This window comes from Notolabrus celidotus, chromosome 6 (genome assembly GCF_009762535.1).
Source record: "Notolabrus celidotus isolate fNotCel1 chromosome 6, fNotCel1.pri, whole genome shotgun sequence".
In the NCBI taxonomy this organism is placed as follows: Eukaryota; Metazoa; Chordata; class Actinopteri; order Labriformes; family Labridae; genus Notolabrus; species Notolabrus celidotus.
The window spans coordinates 13,410,243-13,427,896 of NC_048277.1; the positions used below are offsets into that span (position 1 = coordinate 13,410,243).

The 17,654-nt window shown below is 38.6% G+C and overlaps 1 protein-coding gene and 1 long non-coding RNA gene across 2 annotated transcripts in view; both read left to right on the plus strand.

The window, feature by feature from the left end:
• The first annotated feature begins 1,052 nt into the window (after window positions 1-1,052).
• LOC117814762 lies at window positions 1,053-7,312 on the plus strand. The gene is made up of 4 exons (XR_004631621.1): window positions 1,053-1,179; window positions 1,841-2,086; window positions 5,141-5,239; window positions 7,042-7,312. It is a non-coding gene; the product is annotated as an uncharacterized LOC117814762 (long non-coding RNA).
• A 2,754-nt stretch (window positions 7,313-10,066) lies between these two features.
• ripor1 (RHO family interacting cell polarization regulator 1) overlaps window positions 10,067-17,654 on the plus strand; it is a 61,816-nt gene continuing 54,228 nt past the window's right edge. Inside the window, exon 1 of the mRNA XM_034686231.1 lies at window positions 10,067-10,370. The gene's annotated coding sequence lies outside the window, so the exon portion shown is untranslated. The remainder of the gene's footprint in view (window positions 10,371-17,654) is intronic.

Here is a 17,654-nt window from a genome sequence, read left to right on the forward strand (position 1 = left end):
GCACAGAAGCTAGGCTATCAATCACACCTGATGGGGTGATTTGTACTGTCTTTTTGCTCTTAGTAAGTAACTCTGACCCAAACAGTAAGGGCCTGATCTACTAAAGGTTTACGTATATAAAAACACGTGCAAACTTGATAGCGCGTGCAAAGCTGATGTACTAACCAGGTGCACCGAGGATTGCGTCTGTCAAATGAGCAAAACAGCACGCGCAATCCATTTAGCATGTTTGCCTTCGTGAATATGCAGAATATATGCAGATTATAAGAATGTGCAAAATACTGGGAGGAGGAGATGCAAATGTAATAACTTAGCACCCATCATGTGATTAATCAAACCTGCAACCGATTGCAGTCGGTGTTTTTGCGTCTATATTTAGCACGTTTGCAAGGCAGTTGCAAACTGGCACAGCGTGATTTCACAAATGGCTGCAGTCATTGTGGCGAGAAGGAGGCATAGGTGCAATGACAGACGACAGAGAGAGAGAATCTTTCATACACGTGTCAACATATTTGGACTGTCAGAAATAAAAAATAGTAGACATATCGTCTATCCAGCAATGCCATTTTTGAGCTGCTGGATGACCTAAGGGCTGATTTGGAGCCAGTCACAAAAAGGAGCCATGTCATATCTCCTATGGAAAAACTCCTTGCACACTGCAACTTTCTTGCATCTGGATCATTCCAGCAGACCATCGCAGTTAGTGCCAGCGTCTCCCAGTGTCCACCCGCGTAATGAACGTTCATCTCCTGTGCTCTCCCCTCCCTCTTCATTCGCCAGCAGCTCAGTTGAAGGACCACTGCCACTGAATGACCTCCCGACTGTTGCCAGGGCATTGACGGCCAATGGCAGCCCAGACACAGCACTGACCGGCTGCCCTGTGTGCGCAACGATGGCCCGAGTGTCCAAGCAAAGGGCACACGCAACATTGGACACAGCTCTCACCTCCTGATCAATGGCCTGTAACCCATCCGTCTGATTTCTCTGTTGCTGCAGCAACTCCCGATCAATATCATCATAACAATCTGGATGCCTTCAGGAGTCTGCTGAGATGTTTTCTGGTCTGAGCTGATTTGAAGACCAGAAAGGACTACTGCCTGCAGTAGTTGGTAGCCTAGTTCCTGCACTGGTTCTCTGGCCAGTTTCTTGACAAGGGGGCTGAGCTGACTACCATCCCCAGTGAGTAATACTATTGACAAGAACCTTATACTACACCACTTAAAAAAACAGATTATCCCCTTAATGCATTGTCAGATAAAGTTTTGAAACATTTAAGCACCATGTCCCAAACACTAAGCAGTCTACTATTATCTTAAACTCAATTTGATTATTGTGTTTGCAGAGTTATTTTTTACACCCTGAATTCTAAATGGTGGAGGGTCAGGAGCTCCAGAGTACTTCAAGAACATAAAACTTATAGCATTCAGTTATTATCAGTGTCCATTGAAGTGAAAAGATGCTAAATCCCCTCACAACACAGCATGTAACTAACACAGTTAAAAAACATGATTTTTAAGCTTGCTTTAAAAATAACCAAAATTTCACTCTTTGATTTTGTATTCATGCAGGAAGGTTTAAATGGCTAACACTTATCTCTCGTAAATATGTTTAGGTACACTGACATTTGTCTGCAAACAGTAACACTTTGTCACCTTTCATATTAGAACCACAAATATACCTACTGAGTGTTTTAGTGTCACAGTTTTCTTTAAGTACCTTTGATTGATTTATTTCACAAAACAGCTGTAAGAATAAAACTAAGTTACAGAGAAGAGTCAACAATAATGCAGTATTCTTTAAAGGCACTCTGAGGAACTTGTGTTGATTCTTGTGAACACAGGTTGTGTTTTCCCAGGAGGAAGACTGCATTTCCCATGAGCACCATTACTCCCCGTAAAATGAAGCTCTTCACAAAGCGTGCATTTGTTGTGGCTGCAGTTACATAAAATACAGACCTCCTCTTCGACACCACTTTTCTTTGTTCAAGTGGACTTCCTGAAGGATGCAGAGTGAGTGCTACAAAAACTATTAACTTTAACGTAACAGCAACAAAACTTCCTGTAGGTCAACCCCGTCCTCTGACCAGGTAAGAATATTTCTGATTTGTCCAAGACTTTCATTCACAGATTGTTCCTTAATATTTATTTTTTGCATTTGCATTCTTATGTTTTCCTGTTAAGTTATGAATTAATGTGGATACAAAAAATTGAACTTCTGCAAAGCTAATAGCAGCTCTAGTAGTGCATCTGGAGAAGATTCTTACACTCTTAAGCATTTACACATAGATACATTTACAGATATTGTTGCACAGTGATTATACATGTCTATTTTTTCTGAACAGTAATTACAGACAACCTCCTATCATCTGGCCTCCTCTGCTCTCTTGCCCCCACCCCCCCTCCTATCATCTGGCCTCCTCTGCTCTCTTAACACCCCCCCCCCCCCCCCTTCTCTCTTTTTCTGTCCTATCCTTTTAAGTTCTGGTCTCTTTTCTTTTATCAATCTCCCATTTCACCGAACTGTGTTCAACTCAAACGATGTATCGTCACTTTGACAGCATGTGACGGGAAAGCCTCTCTTTGTACACATATTCACAACTCAACATGTATCTGATGTAAAGTCCACACAGGATGTGCAGTAATTACAGTCAGACAGCAGTTTGATCATCATCGAGCATTAATTACATACTGACCTGGTCTGAACATACATTAATTACATACAGTTAACAGAGAAACAGGACAAGGTGACATCTCAACACTCCTCTTGTGATGTTTTCCGAGACCCTCTGTGTGTGTGTGTGTGTGTGTGTGTGTGTGCGTGGTGTGTGTGTGTGTGTGTGTGTGTGTGTGTGTGTGTGTGTGTGTGTGTGTGTGTGTGTGTGTGTGTGTGTGTGTGTTTATGTATAGAGGTCACTTTCTCTACAGGGCAAAACACAACAACATTTCACAAAACAGAAAGGGTAAGGACAACACTTCTTGTTTCTGATTGGACAGAATCTGACAGCTTGACATAATTTCCTGCCTCTATAACTATTATTCAGCTGAGTCCCTGCACAAATTTTAAACTGAGTTGGAAGGAATAGAAGAGGAGACGTACATATGAGGACATCCTCAGGTCTTGGAGTCAGGTGTCAGACCTCAGATGAGTAAGCATCAGGTCTTTTTTGCTTAGGGACAAAAAAAACCAACCTTTTTTTGTATTTTTGTCAGACGTAAAATTTTCACTTTTTTCAAACTAATACTGAACCTTTGTATGTGTTACAGAAAATAGCAATCAGACTTAAATAATAAATAAGGTGAATGTTAGATAACATACTAACAGTCTGTTTATAAGCTCGCAATTATTGCAATTTAAATATCTAGTTAACTTATATAAGATATTTTATATGTTTAAAGCCAGAAACTGATCTACAGTAGTTGTTTATGTTTAGATCTCATAAGGAGGATTATAGATGAAAATTGAACTTCAAAAGTCCATATGCACTTACTACATAAGAGGAAATGTGTATTTCAGTTTATAGAGTTCAACTGGGGAATTCTCTAGATTATGCTTTAAAAGGTTGCTCAGGGCTGTTGTGTTTGGTGTAATGTTTTTGTGTTTTGTGAAATGTTGTTATGTTTTGCCCTTCAGGGCCACCGTACTTTCTCAGACCTTTTCTGTGCAAAAGGTTCAACAGAACAGGTGCAAGGAATGTATTTAGAATATGTGTTCTGTTATGGTTGTCACCATCGTGGTGCTGTTAACATTTAAAAAAAATTGTAACAGTAAAGCTCAAAATCAACCTTTGTGCGCAGGTGAATCAGGCACAGTTTAAAAATTTGTCTTAAACAGTTGAATCTCATAAAGCAGTATGAATAGAAATGATGGATGGTTGAAGCCTCATGAGGCTCTTGAGCGTTTGCCGAAAAAGATTCAAAGTCGTTAAGCGTCAAACACAGCAATCACAGTGACACCTGGTGGCTTGTAAAACATATGGCAGCCCTCAAATGACAGTCAACACCAACACACCTCTTTGATATTCAAAGTTTGAGTTGAATATTTAAGAAATAAAATTCCAAGAGAACCTTGTGGTATGACATAAAATGATCTGTTATCCTATTGTTGTTAAGTTGTTCTGCATTGAGTATGTATACTTTAGTGCAAATAAGCCTGTCAAACGATCATTTGTGTAATCAAACTTATGTCCATTTCTAACTTGCAAGTCATATGAAATTAATCAGACATTAATTATCTTCTCTCTTTTTTTAAGTTATATTTTAAAAAGACAGTTGGGAGTGATATGCAGGAAAGGATTTACCTGCTTAAGGACTATAGCCTCTGTACATGGGGTGCATGACTTAACCACAAGTCTAAACCACTCCCCACATTTATTATTTCTTTTAAATGTACCTTAAAGGAATTTTTCAGTTTTAAATCCTCTTATCAACATGAAACTAGATAAATATGCTTGCTTTTATATACAAATCTATGTCTATTATTGTTGCAATAATCCAAAACAATGACAAATACTGTCCAGAAAAATCTCCAGAATAACCTCAAAGGTACTGCACGCTCATAAGAGATGCTGAAAGCATTACATGACAAACTCAAGCCCAACAAGCAACAGCAGATGGGTATATTGAATCTAATTGCGTTCCATCTCACAAATACATGCAGTAGTTAACTTATGAAACTTTCTGAACTGTTAAGCTGAAAAAAACTTTTTTAAATATTTCAAAGTTACTGAAGTCACCGGTCACGTGTCGCTTAATCTACGATACCAACGGCAACACTGTGTCCTAAAGTTGCACAGCTCACTCAAGCAATGAACGCTTTGGATCGTCATTAAAAGCACCGATCTCTAATAGAAACACAACTTTTAGGACAGAAATGGTGATCAACAGATACATACAGATGGAAGTCAGTAGGGATTTCAAACTTAAATAAACAGATTTTAGAGTGCAAAATACTTCACCCACAACCCAGTGATGTGTGTCAAGTGGGCACTGTACTGTATGCTGGAGCAGGTCTGATCATGGTGATGCTCTGCTGCCCTCTTCTGGCAACTCTACCTAAGGACAGGTACCTGCTACAAGCTCTTTGATTTGCAAACACAAATGATAAGCAGTAAAATACATTTTTCTATGTCTTTCCTCCAAAGGGTCTCAATGCTAAGTATGAACATGATGAGTCTCGATCACAACAGAGTGTGGGACATTCAACTTGTGAAGGCTATCTGAAGGTCATCCGAAAAGTTGTGGTAATGACTTTATCATTTCATTTTTCAACATGATTTTATCAAATATAGTTGTTTTTTTCTCATGACTGGAGGCAGAGGAGGGTGTTCCATGGAGCCTTTAGGGTTTCTGAGGACAGTCTGCGATATCTATACACTGCCACTGTAACAGACTTTCACCTATCCTTTGGGAGGCACTCAAGTGGGCAGAGAAAAGACATCAAACACTTTTAAGATCCCCATCATGTGGCAGAGAGTTCTTTTAACCTCACTGAAGGCTGGTGAAGAAGCTGTAGTTTTATGTCCATGACTTTTTGTACATAAATCCTCACAGATTCAGAGATTGATGTGAGACAAAAAAGCTGTTGTTCTGTATTAGGGTTCTTCAATATTTTAAAACAGGCTGGAGTTGTTTTAACTCTTCACTGTCTCATTGAAGGACATTTTGAGTTCAATGTTATTAATTTGTGACTATTCCTTGAATGCAGCTAATCCGGCAGCGTCTCTTCCTTGGGTCCATGCTATCAGTGTTGGCTTTTCTTAGCAAATGAGTATTGCACTTCCAGACAGTTGTAAATAATGCATACTGTGTCTGGGTTCATAAGATTACCAGTAGACACACACATTTCCACTCATTTCAACCTCTTTGTCAGGAACTGTATCTGTATTAACTGTAATGCTATTTCCATTTTCTTGAGGCTGACCACTTTGATGACCTGCTCTCAAGGATTTGTGTAGGAGTCTCTCTATTGACTGGAGCTATAACTTGATTAACTGGATCTATAACTGGATATAACTGGATATAACTGGATATAACTGGATATAACTGGATATAACTGGATCTATAACTGGATCTATAACTGGATCCATAACTTAATGACCTAACTCAGTTTTCGTAGTGACTAGGAACTAGGGTCATGCTGAAATCTTTCTTTTGTTTTATTATGCTTTATTGATTCCAAAGCTTGTGAAAAGTTTGATTACTTGATGTTTAAAGATCACCTGCAGAGAGATGTTTAACACTTTGTCCCAAAAACCAGAGAGTATCTACTGATGGGTTTCACCCCAGCTCATTATGTCTGCTCTAAAGAATGTTGTGTTATCTCATATAGCAGTGTCATGCTGGTTGGTAACTGTATGATCCACATTTAAATATTCGAGAACATTTACAGCGTTACGATTTCCTTTCTCTTTCTTTAATATGGATGGACAAGTGCTGCAGGTCTGCTTAAAGTTTTTATTTCAATAACTATGCTACACAGGAGTAGCTATGGCCAGAGCCAATAAGTTTTATTCAGGGCTGTCAAAGGATTGAGTTTATAAATTGTGATTAATTGCTGAATTCAATAATTAATTGTGATTAATCACGTCTTTAACTGCAAGTTAACAATGTAACACAATTCTTACCACTGTCTTGATTTTGGAAGTAAATGAATGCAACTAAATGTGCTTTATGATCTTGACTTTAAGATGTATAATTCAAATTAATGCTGCAGTGCTACACCAGTGTGTTCTGAAACCATGATCTGGAGGTAGGATACAGATTTAAAGAACTTCTTCTGTGAAACACAGAATAAGTACAGTGTACATTTACTAAACTCAAGATTTGTTTTACAAATGTATGAAAAAAAGTTCATATAGGGCGATTAACAGCTCCACGTGTCAGCAAACAGACACAAGCCTCTCTTCACTGTAGACACAGTCCTTTCATAAATACAGCTTTAGATAGACAGAAATACATAGAGATAACTTCCATTTTACCAGCATTACATTTAGAACATTTTATTTAGTCTACTTCAGTACCTGAATTATATTATTCTTTACAGACACTGATGTTACCTGCAACCTGACTGGGTGGCAGCCCTGACAACACTGTGAATGATAGGACCACTGATGGAGAGGCCAAGGTGAGGTCAAGGATCCAAAGGAGAAAGAGCACTTCTTTTCCTTTACAGATGGAGCTTTCAGATAACACGCCCCAGCTTTAAGTACCTCATCAGAGGAGGTTATTGCTTGGTTTTGGGTTGTGTTTAAGGTACTTGGTGGGTATTTGTTTTTTCTGTTTATTTGTAATAAAAAACAAAAGGTTTAACGTGACACAGACTTAAAGATTTTATTGTCCTAAAAATATTCAGCCAAACAACACTATCTCACAAGAGTAGAAAATATAATGTGGCTACAAACTGAATAAAAATGACTTCATAAACTGTTGTAAATGAAACCAAAAGCAAAGTGGTATTTATTCATGAAAGCTATGATCAAACCAGTGATTCACACTTCTGCAATAATCATTTAACTTGTCAATGAAAGTGATTATATGCTGCCATCTGCTGTGCAAAAGCTCATCTAGACCTCTGCTAGTGATCGTTTCCTGCTTTCCCATGATGGAATTATCTGGAATATGTAGCCTTTGTTTCACCCAAAATTCTCGCCTGGGCACTTGGTAGCTTGTCGTCCATTTACTGGGATGAAGAACAGGCTGTCTTCTTGACATGAGCACATGCACTCACAGTGACAATTCAGTTCAAATAATGGTGTAGCACAATAGACTTTCATTACAGTGTAGCACTTTACTAGGATACATTTTTTAAATAGATGTATCTTAAGTATTGTGTTTGTTTTTTTGCTGAACGGTACAGATACACTGCACATTACAACTCTTCAGAACTCTGCCGTAAGGCTCTTAAATGGAGGTTCACCTGCAAGCCAATTCAGTCGTGCACATAGCTGCACAGATTTCAAACTCCACACCACATTCTGCACACTCACCTGACAAACAATTCCTCCCAGTTTGTGCTCTATTTTAGTTGCAAATTTTGTATTTTATTTACAGAAAATGTAATGCAAAAGTGTTAGGTTTTTTATAATTACTGATCGCTCTCATCCATCTTCGCTTGGTTTAAAAAAAACAATGTTATGAGTCGGTGTAGAGAGTGAGAGAATGTCAGAAAAACTAGAAAACAATGTGAGACAAAAAGTTAAAACAAGAAATTTTTTAAGTCAATTAAAGCTTACTGAAGCTTGAGCACCAAACCTCCAAAGATAAATTATCGATGACAAGGTAAGGTAAAGTGTATAGGGAGCAGGTTCCTCTAGCAGTTTGGTGAGACAATAATCCAATACATCTTGGTATTAATTATAATTTTTTAAAAATCCAAGGTAACTTTATTTGCAGGTACACCCTGGTCTATCTAGTCCACTGTAGTATCACTCGGACCATAACAGTGCTATCCATGGTGCTGATGCCTTCCTCTTTGTCCTGTGTATATACATTAACAGAAAGCCTGATGTATTCTTTTGATTTCAAAACCTTCTCAGTGACATTACCAGTCATAGTCCTCAGAAACTAGCGGGCACCAGACCTTGCAGTAACCCAATGTCAGAGTATTGTATTTATGCCTTCAGGGTAAAGCACCAAACCAATGCATTTCTCATTCTTTATAAATTTGTTTACAAAAAACACAAAAGTAACTCAAAGTACAATAAATACGTCACTAAATCTGTTTCACCTCTACAATTTAGTCTCCTCTTTATCTTCCTTTTTTTCTAACACTGAGGGTTCAAACAGATTTGTAATTAAATAAATCAACTGTGCAGTAGTTCCAGATAACTTCTTCTAAGATTACCTCGGTTGTTGCCACATTTGCCAACAGAATTATTTCACTTGAAATAAATCTTAAGGTATAATGCCTGATTTAAATTTAGACCTTTGCTTTGATGGCTTTAATTTTCCTCACAGTGAGTAGATCCTTCATTATGTTCAGAGCACATTCAAGATCTTTCACACTGCTTAAAGTGAAATCACAATAGAATATGAATTAACAATTGATATAATGCAGAAGATCTCATGTTCAATGTAAATCAATGTACTGTATACACTGAGTCTAGTTTCATGATTCTATATGAACTTAACCAAAGATAGGCTGTCTCCCTCCAGAGGTCAACCTGAAATAGACCAAAAAGATTAGACTATCATAATGCTGAAGTGAAACAAGATTTTAGTGAAACGTGTATGGAGCAGGTAACTCAGATCCCCCGCTCCTCTGATAAATACAGAAAATATATCGCACAGAGATATTTTTATGACAATCTCACAAAACACTGGGACACTGGAATGGTATGTTCGTCAAAACATTTAAAGAACACAACATTGATTTAGCGCTTCTACATTATAGCATAATCCTGATAGCATGATAGCTAAATTCTAAATTAGAGAAAATTATATAAATCTAAAATTTGATTGGTAACATGTCGGTGTAGACTAATTCTCTAAGAAACATGTATGGTGGCCCTGCAGGTAAACTGCACAACCATTTTGTGTCAACAAAGTCATTTTATAGAAAGTTTAAAAACATTCCATTAAAAGTTAAAGTTATTCATAATGTGGAGAAATGTGGAGAAAAGACCAAAATGGTCTTAACATTACACAATAAAAAAAAATACACAAAACATTAAAATAGTACACATTGTCAAACATTTCAAAATATAAATATTTAATCAAATATGAAAACATTTCACAAAATATAGAAAATACTACGTAAAATAAAAACGTTTTAGAAAACTTACAAATATGAATTTGCTATTTTTATGTTGTGATTTTTTTTGTGAAATGTTCACACATTTCTTTTTGCATTTATTAAATATCTTTATATATGAGAAATATTCTCATTGTTTGTCTTAGTTAAATTTTGGCGATAGAGTATTTTTGGGTCTGGTAAAATGTTCTTGCATTTGACTTTTAAGGAAACTGTAACTGTAGGTTGGCCGGAAGTAGAATATTTGTCAGCCGTGTCTCGCCGTAAAGCCCGTGGTAAAGCCTCATGACCAGTGAGCACACATTATCTTATTTTGAAGGTACAACCGGATGTATCATGTTTAGGTGAGCAGCGCTTGACATTTGTGAAGAGTGCTCTGCATTGCTGTCTCGCGGCGTGGAGGAAAGCTGTCTACTGAAGTAATGTAGCGGATTTATTATTTTTATTTTAGGAATTAGACTCTGTAACCACCTCCAGCAGACACAACCCTCATGGACTAAGAGAAGAGCCGTCCTCGGAATAATTTTGACCTGGTTTTTCAGGTGTTTTTTCTTATTTGGACAAAGAAAGGATTTGTGTCACCTGAGAGAGGAGAGGAGCCAGACCATCGCAGCAAACATGTATGTTTGTTTATATGTGTCTCATTTCAATGCGTTTCCCTTTATCAAGCTATCTGTTTCTCCTCCGTATTTAACCCTCCTAGTTAGCCTCCTGTTTTGGTTGGGGGCTTAGCTTACATTAGCTGAGGACATCTTCTCTGTCTGTCATGAGCAGCTTTTCTCTCACTGCTTCAGTCTGCTCCTGTCTGCTCCTGTCACACCGACACATCCCGCTCTCCTCAGTCTGGAGAACCAGCAGCGTGCTGAAATAAATCTTTAAATCCAGCAGCAGGACTTGTAGCTGGAGCTCCAGCTTCAGGCTCACGCCTCAGTAAAATATCACCTCGTTGGTTTGCTTGCTGCAGAAACCTCCGCAGTGTTCCCACAGGATGACATAAAGTAACAGTGAGGGCTGGTGAGCGTTGGGACAACCATATCTTGCCTTAAAGTTTGCTTTAAAATAAATGTTGACTGATGAGTGGTGTATAGCAGAAACCTGCAGACCTTTATGGTTGAGTCTTTAAATGTATGCTCTTAAATGTAGCCGAATGACAGTCTGTTATTTTGTACCACGACTGAGGTGAAGAACTTTCACTTGAATGTAAGTATATACAGAATTTCGCTTTAAATATTAAATAATGATATGTAAAGAACGTACCCATGCAGTGATTTGTGTGTGTGTGTGTGTGTGTGTGTGTGTGTATGTGTGTGTGTGTGTGTGTGTGTGTGTGTGTGTGTGTGTGTGTGTGTGTGTTTCGCTTTCACTTGGGGTCGACATTGTGAAATGTTCTTTTCAGACTCTTAAAGCTGCTGTTGTAGGAATGGTGTAAAAAACGTTACTTTTTTTCTGCTGGGTTTGGAGAAAAGGTCATAATGCCCATCGAGACTCATCAGTAGGTGGAGTATTTGAGACTATTGCAAAATCTCTGTGTTTTCCAATGCCTTTGTATCAAGCAATGTTATTATTCCCCTCGTTCCCGTTATGGCGGACCAATCATAGGCAATCTCCAATCCTCTGTCCTGATTGGTTAAGGGGCGGCCCCTACTACGTCTTCGACTGGTTATGAGTCCGGCACTATCATGACTGCACACGCCGATCTGTGTTGGGGGGCTAAGAGGAAATCTGGTTGGGAGGGATAGTGTTGACATTTGAAGACCCCCTCTCTGAACAGATGTTTACTCTGTGACTACCAACATCAGCTTTAACTACATTTCTAAACACTATTCAATATTACTATGTGTGCATATACTCACCCATTAACAACACAGCATTCAGTCATCATATTAATCGTATCTAAGTGAAAACACTGTTTAAATGTGTGTTTGGACAAAAAGTACAGTTGTTGTTCTTCTTTTGGAGTGGCATGATTACATAACATCAATGCAAAGTCAGTATGCAGCTGGTAAGGAGGACCCATGCAAAGTCTGATATTTGCATGATGCTGTGTTGTGAAGCATCAGCATTAAGATTCTCCTGACACAGCACCAGAAATGGTTCGTTTGACTTTGCTGCATGTAGTTATTCCAGTATCCACAAGATGTGTTTGTTGTGTCAAACATCACAGCTATATCAGATTGGTTTGGGTCCATACCTCAGTCAGTACTTTGTAAGAGTTACAGTTACAGTGAAGTAACTACTCACTGGACAGAGAGAGGAGAGTCTGCAGCTGATCTGAGAGCAAGTAGTCTGTGCTAGTCAATCTGGAGAAACTGGAAAGCTGTGCACCTCTGGGTGATGTCATGAACTTAGACTTGACACCAGTTTGTTTTTGGACATATCTGAAAGGACGATTATTTGCATGAGAACATTAGAATGGACTTAAATAAGCTGTTGTAAGACTTAAACAATTTATTGATTCACTGATGATTAAAATAGCAGTCAGTTTAGCCATCTCACACGTTTCTTAAGCTTCTGTCTCCAGATAGAGTGACAGCATTCCTGTCATAGCTGTGAAATGCAGCGCACACTGTAGTAGTAGTCCATCAGCAAAAACAAACACAGTAGTGTTTGATTTTGTTCCAAGTGGGGTCGAGGTCATGGTCTCCAAATGTTGCTGTAATAAGTGACAAAAACTATCTCGTTCAGGCTGAGTGTGGGAACGCTCCCACCAAACCACAAACACACTGTGTCTGTGTTGCTCTCTCAGAGGGAAGTGAACAGAGAGTCCTTTGTGGCGCTGCAGGGCTCTCACTGTTAGAAGACCTAATTCAGCTAATAATCAAGCCTGCGCTAACAAGCTGCATGAAACAGATACAGAGCAGGGGGTGGACACTGCACGCACTCATCTGACTGTCATCTCATTCAACATTTCCATCAACCAAATAGAACGTGAAGCATTTTAGACTTATATAAATGCAGTTCAATGTTCTCTGCTGAAATGCTGCAAAAATGTGCAAAGTTTGTGAATAGGTTACAAAATTGAAATATAAAAGTTCTTGTAAATGGACCAGGTATTTCCTTTTTTGTGCAAAGGAACTTAAAGTTAATTGATTTCATACTACCATAAGCAGATTTGTTCAGATGAATCAGATTTTGCTGTTTAATACAAAACTTCTACTATTTGTTAGTTTTCTTCTTAATCAAACTTACATGACTCTCATGTTTTGATTTTTAAGATTCATGTATAAAACAGAGTTTTTTACTAGCATTACATACACATTTGTAGCCAACTATTATTTCAGCGTTACAGGTCTTATGATGTTTAAACAGAAGCATTTAATAGTGATAAGGATTTCATCCGTCAGTCTGGATTTTAAGTTGTTAGAGGAAAAAAATACTGAGCTTACGTTTGGCTAACGCTCGGATCATGCTGGAGAGCATCACAGAAAACCAGATTTTTTAGAATAAACTGCTAAATCAGTGTTTTCAGCAGTTTTATCACCACATCTGCTTAATTGGTTCAGGGTCAGACCTCGCGTAGCAACTCAGTTCCTAATAAAACACTGAAGAGTCATTTTGGGACTCAGTATTTCAGGTTTACAGTCCTATATGTTTGCTTCTGCACCAGTCTTTGTATGCAGCTACGCAGCAGTTCAAACTTGACATCTTGCCCTTCAATGTGGCTTTCCTTGATTTAAAAGATGTTTATTTTTCTACAGCTGATACTGAAGAGAGGAAGCAGCAGTGAAACCAAAGCACTGCAGAGACAGGAGAAGTTTAAAGCGTCTGTGAGGCCCTGAAAGCCACCTGACATGGTTTACTGTGCAGAGCCTAAGGCCTCTGTCCCTCTCTCTCTCCCACACACACGCTCACACACACACGCTCATACGTGGTCCTTTGAAGATAATGACTTCCTCTGGTGGAGTAGACTTCCTCGAAGAACTGGACTAACAGCCACCAATTAACACAGAAACGTTCAAACTTGGATATATACACACTTATATAGACACACACACACACACACACACACACGCACACACACACACACGCACACACACACACACACACACACATACACACACACACACACACACACACACACACACACACACACACACACACACACACACACACACACAGGCTGGTTCGGACTCTTAAAGTTATTATGAGAGTTAAAGACTCTGACCTTCCATTTTGAAGTGAAATTTTCCACTGATGGTTTGGTTTTTGTAGTTAGAAACACTTTTGCATCTACACTCAGTGTTTTAAATCTGGATGAACTCAGTGTGAGCGTCAGTCCACAGTATAATTAAGAGAGGATACATTATAATCTATATGTGAGTATTCTGGTGCTCATTTTCAGACAGTTTGATTTAAAGTGAACTTCTCAATGGGTTTTTGTAGGTGTAAATAAGCGAGCAGCCATCACTTCTATACCTGCACTTAACACCGTACATGTGCATATGTAAAGAATGTCACTTCTCCGTGTCAATGCTGTCGAACCTGCTACATGTTGAAATATACTCTCCATTTTTCAAAAATCTGTTCACTCTATTTGTGAGTCAGAAATTCCTGACCATCGGAAACCTTTAATAATCCAACATCTTATTCAACACCCAAGAACAATTCATACACAAAGAGAGCCTAAATAACATTAATGAAAGAAGGACTTACTACAGCGACCTGATGAAGTTGAGAGGTGTGCCACATAAAGGTTTCCATTAAAACATACTCTACAGGTTTTATGTCATTTATGAGACTAAAAATAACCAAAAGTATAGTTATTTTGCCTCACAATTATTAATCTACAATTGGCGATTGTGCTTATTCTATAACATGATCTATGATAATAAATGTAATAGCAACAACCGTTTTTTCTTTTATTGACACCACCATTTGTCCCGTACAGATTTTGTTTTGAGGTCAATATTACAGATGCAGGATATGGATTCTTTTTAGCCACTGCTGATAATTATGAAAATCTGCTCCTGATGTATGATAGCTGTCAGATTACCAATGGTTTATTCACCCTTTTGCATTGAAAAAATAATTTAATAATGTGTAGTTTCTGCAAACATGAGGTTAAGAAAGGCGAAGATCTAGTGAGCAATGATGGATGTATTAGTAATCCCTATACATCACTATTGTTAACAAAACAAACAACAGTTCTGACCCTTCATTTTATTTTATCTTATTTTATCTTATTTTATTTTATTTTATTTTAGCAAAGTACCAGACAGAATCGATTTTTGTTGTACTTTTACAAAGCATATCAAAAAACCTACAACAAACATACTTTAGCCTTTTATAGACCATTGTGTGTGGAGAGAAATAAAGTTGAGTTGAGTTGAGTTGAGATGTTAAATGACAAAATCAGACAGGTCAAAAAGTTCAGGTAGTTTAATCCATGAGTGTTTCCCTCAATACAAAATGAAAGCAGTGTAAAGTCTTCATCCAGTCTTAAACTCTGCATACTCCCTGGATTAACCCCAAAGTCCATATGTCTGTCCAAAACTCATGTCACTCATATATTTGTAGATCAGACTGTGGAGACCACAATGAAACAGGGCAGGAAGGGATGTCTGCAAAGCAGCAATGGTTCTGGAGACTAGACCTGGGTTATGAGTATGCCATTACCAGGTGAAATCCTTAGTTCTCTATCAGAAGGAGGCTGGTCAGTTGCCATAACTTAAGTCTGCAGTTTTCAAATGCCTGTTAGATCAGCACTATGACACTCACCTTTTTGGTAATGCTACCTGAAGCTACTGCTGCTTCATAGTTCTTCAATCTCGGTTTTTGACTTTTCGCTTGACTTCAAAGATTTGTTGTGCACAGACTTTTATCCTAAGTAGCACATGCACATTGCTACTTACAATCATGTTCTCCTCCTCTAAAACAGTCCACATGGGGGACGTCATTTTGGCTCTCGCTGCAGCTTATTGTTGGTCTTCTTCTCTGTGCCTTACAGTGGATTGTACACCACCACATATTGTGTAGGAATGTTAAGGCTTGTTGAAAAGTAAATGAAAGCAACTATAATTAGTTGCTGGAATAATAACAAAATACTCCCATTGTCATTATTGGACTGATAGGTATCATGCATCTTTAGTCTTCATGTTTGATTAAATGGGATATGAAATGTATGATAAACACGTCGCTGGAACATTTTCAAGAAAGCTTCCTGTGGATCAAACTGGAAAATAAAACACATTAGCCTGAGGAAACTTTTACGTACCTACGGTTTTAGAAAAATACTTTGAAGCATGACCCCACTACACCTTTATAGGCACTGTATTTCGTTGTAGATGACACATTTAAAAGGCATTGGTATCAAATAGCTCATATGTAAGGACACAAAGTGAGCCTTGAAGGAACACTGAAGATGGATCACTGACCTGACCTCTGACTCAGCTGAACTCAGAGTCTGTCCGTGTGTGTGTGTGTGTGTGTGTGTGTGTGTGTGTGTGTGTGTGTGTGTGTGTGTGTGTGTGTGTGTGTGTGTGTGTGTGTGTGTGTGTGTGTGTGTGTGTGTGTGTGTGTGTGTGTGTGTGTGAAGCCGTCCAGCTCTGTGACTCATGCTCTGTCTTTCCTTAATAACAGAGCTGCTGCAGTAATCACATGTTTCACTGACTTAAACAGCCATTTAGTCTTTTTACCTTTGGAAGTCTGTGCGTACGGGATAGAGGGAGGTTTGGTCATTGGAGGGTCAGTTGTTATTTTCAGCACTGGTCCTGGGGAGCTGTTTCTGTTGAGATTACCGTCGTCGTGTTTCTTTCCAGAATGCTTTTACTTTGAAAAGCTGTTCTAGGAAATGTTGAGTTTGCGTTAGGTACTCATCTAACCTGTCTATTCTCTTCCTCAGTCCCCTCGTCGTCTTTGCAGGGATGGACTTTTGGGACTTGATACAACTGTCACAGTGTTTTTCCTGAGTTTGTGCTTCCTTGCACCTTCTCTCCTCCTGTATCTCTGAAATAACTTTCCATCGTACCTGATGGTGAATGTTGGAGAGGAGGCTTTGGAGTAACTGAGAGCAAGGAAATACAGGTGTGGATACATTTCACATCCACAAGTCGTACACAGTTCAGTGTTGTTTAAGACTCACATATTTCGGACAGAGGCATTGTCTCCTTCTTCATCGTGTTTAGCTTTCAAATCTTTGTGAAGATATGACAAGCAAGCAAGTGATGCAACCATGTTAAGGGAGGAGACGTTTGAGCTTAATGAAAAGTGAGAAAAATGCATTTTCCCTTCTCCGCCTTCCAAGGCTGCTGCACAGTTTGTTCTTTTGGACAACGTTTTGTCAAATGTGATGTCCTATTTTGTACATCAACATTGTACTGTTGTCTGTTGTTTTCTCCTCAGGCCCTTGAGAATAAACAGTGTCAACAAACAGCAACTAAGAGCTTTCTGGGAAGGATACATCTTTGTTTCCTCGCTCTAAGCTCCTTCAGGAGGTGAATCCAGGAGGTGAATTTAAGGGGCTTGGAGGTTTGGGGAACGATTTTCGAGTCATGAGAGGAGAGAGGACGTAAGGAAGCATAAGTTGGTGTAATGAAAAGCTTCCATTGTCGCTGTCCGTGTCCTCCTCTGCACCTCTCTTGATGTCTGCACATGCAGATGGTTCAGGTGAAAGAGATTAATAGAGGATTACCCACTAGGTCTTTTGCCTGCAAGACCAAAGCTACGGCGGATAGAGAGTGGAAGATATAGAGAAACAATGAAGCGTTATGAAACAAAGTCTAACCATACATTTGTGCATAAAGTCCCAAATAGTGTTATAAATTATTACATTTATGTATTTTCAAGGTTAAATTTAGGCTGTTTAAAATCCAAATGATATTTTTTTTGTTAAAAGTTCATTCCCAGTTCCATCAAAGTCCAGTGGGGTGTTTTTTTTGTCTTGTTTCAATAGTCTGAACTCAAAG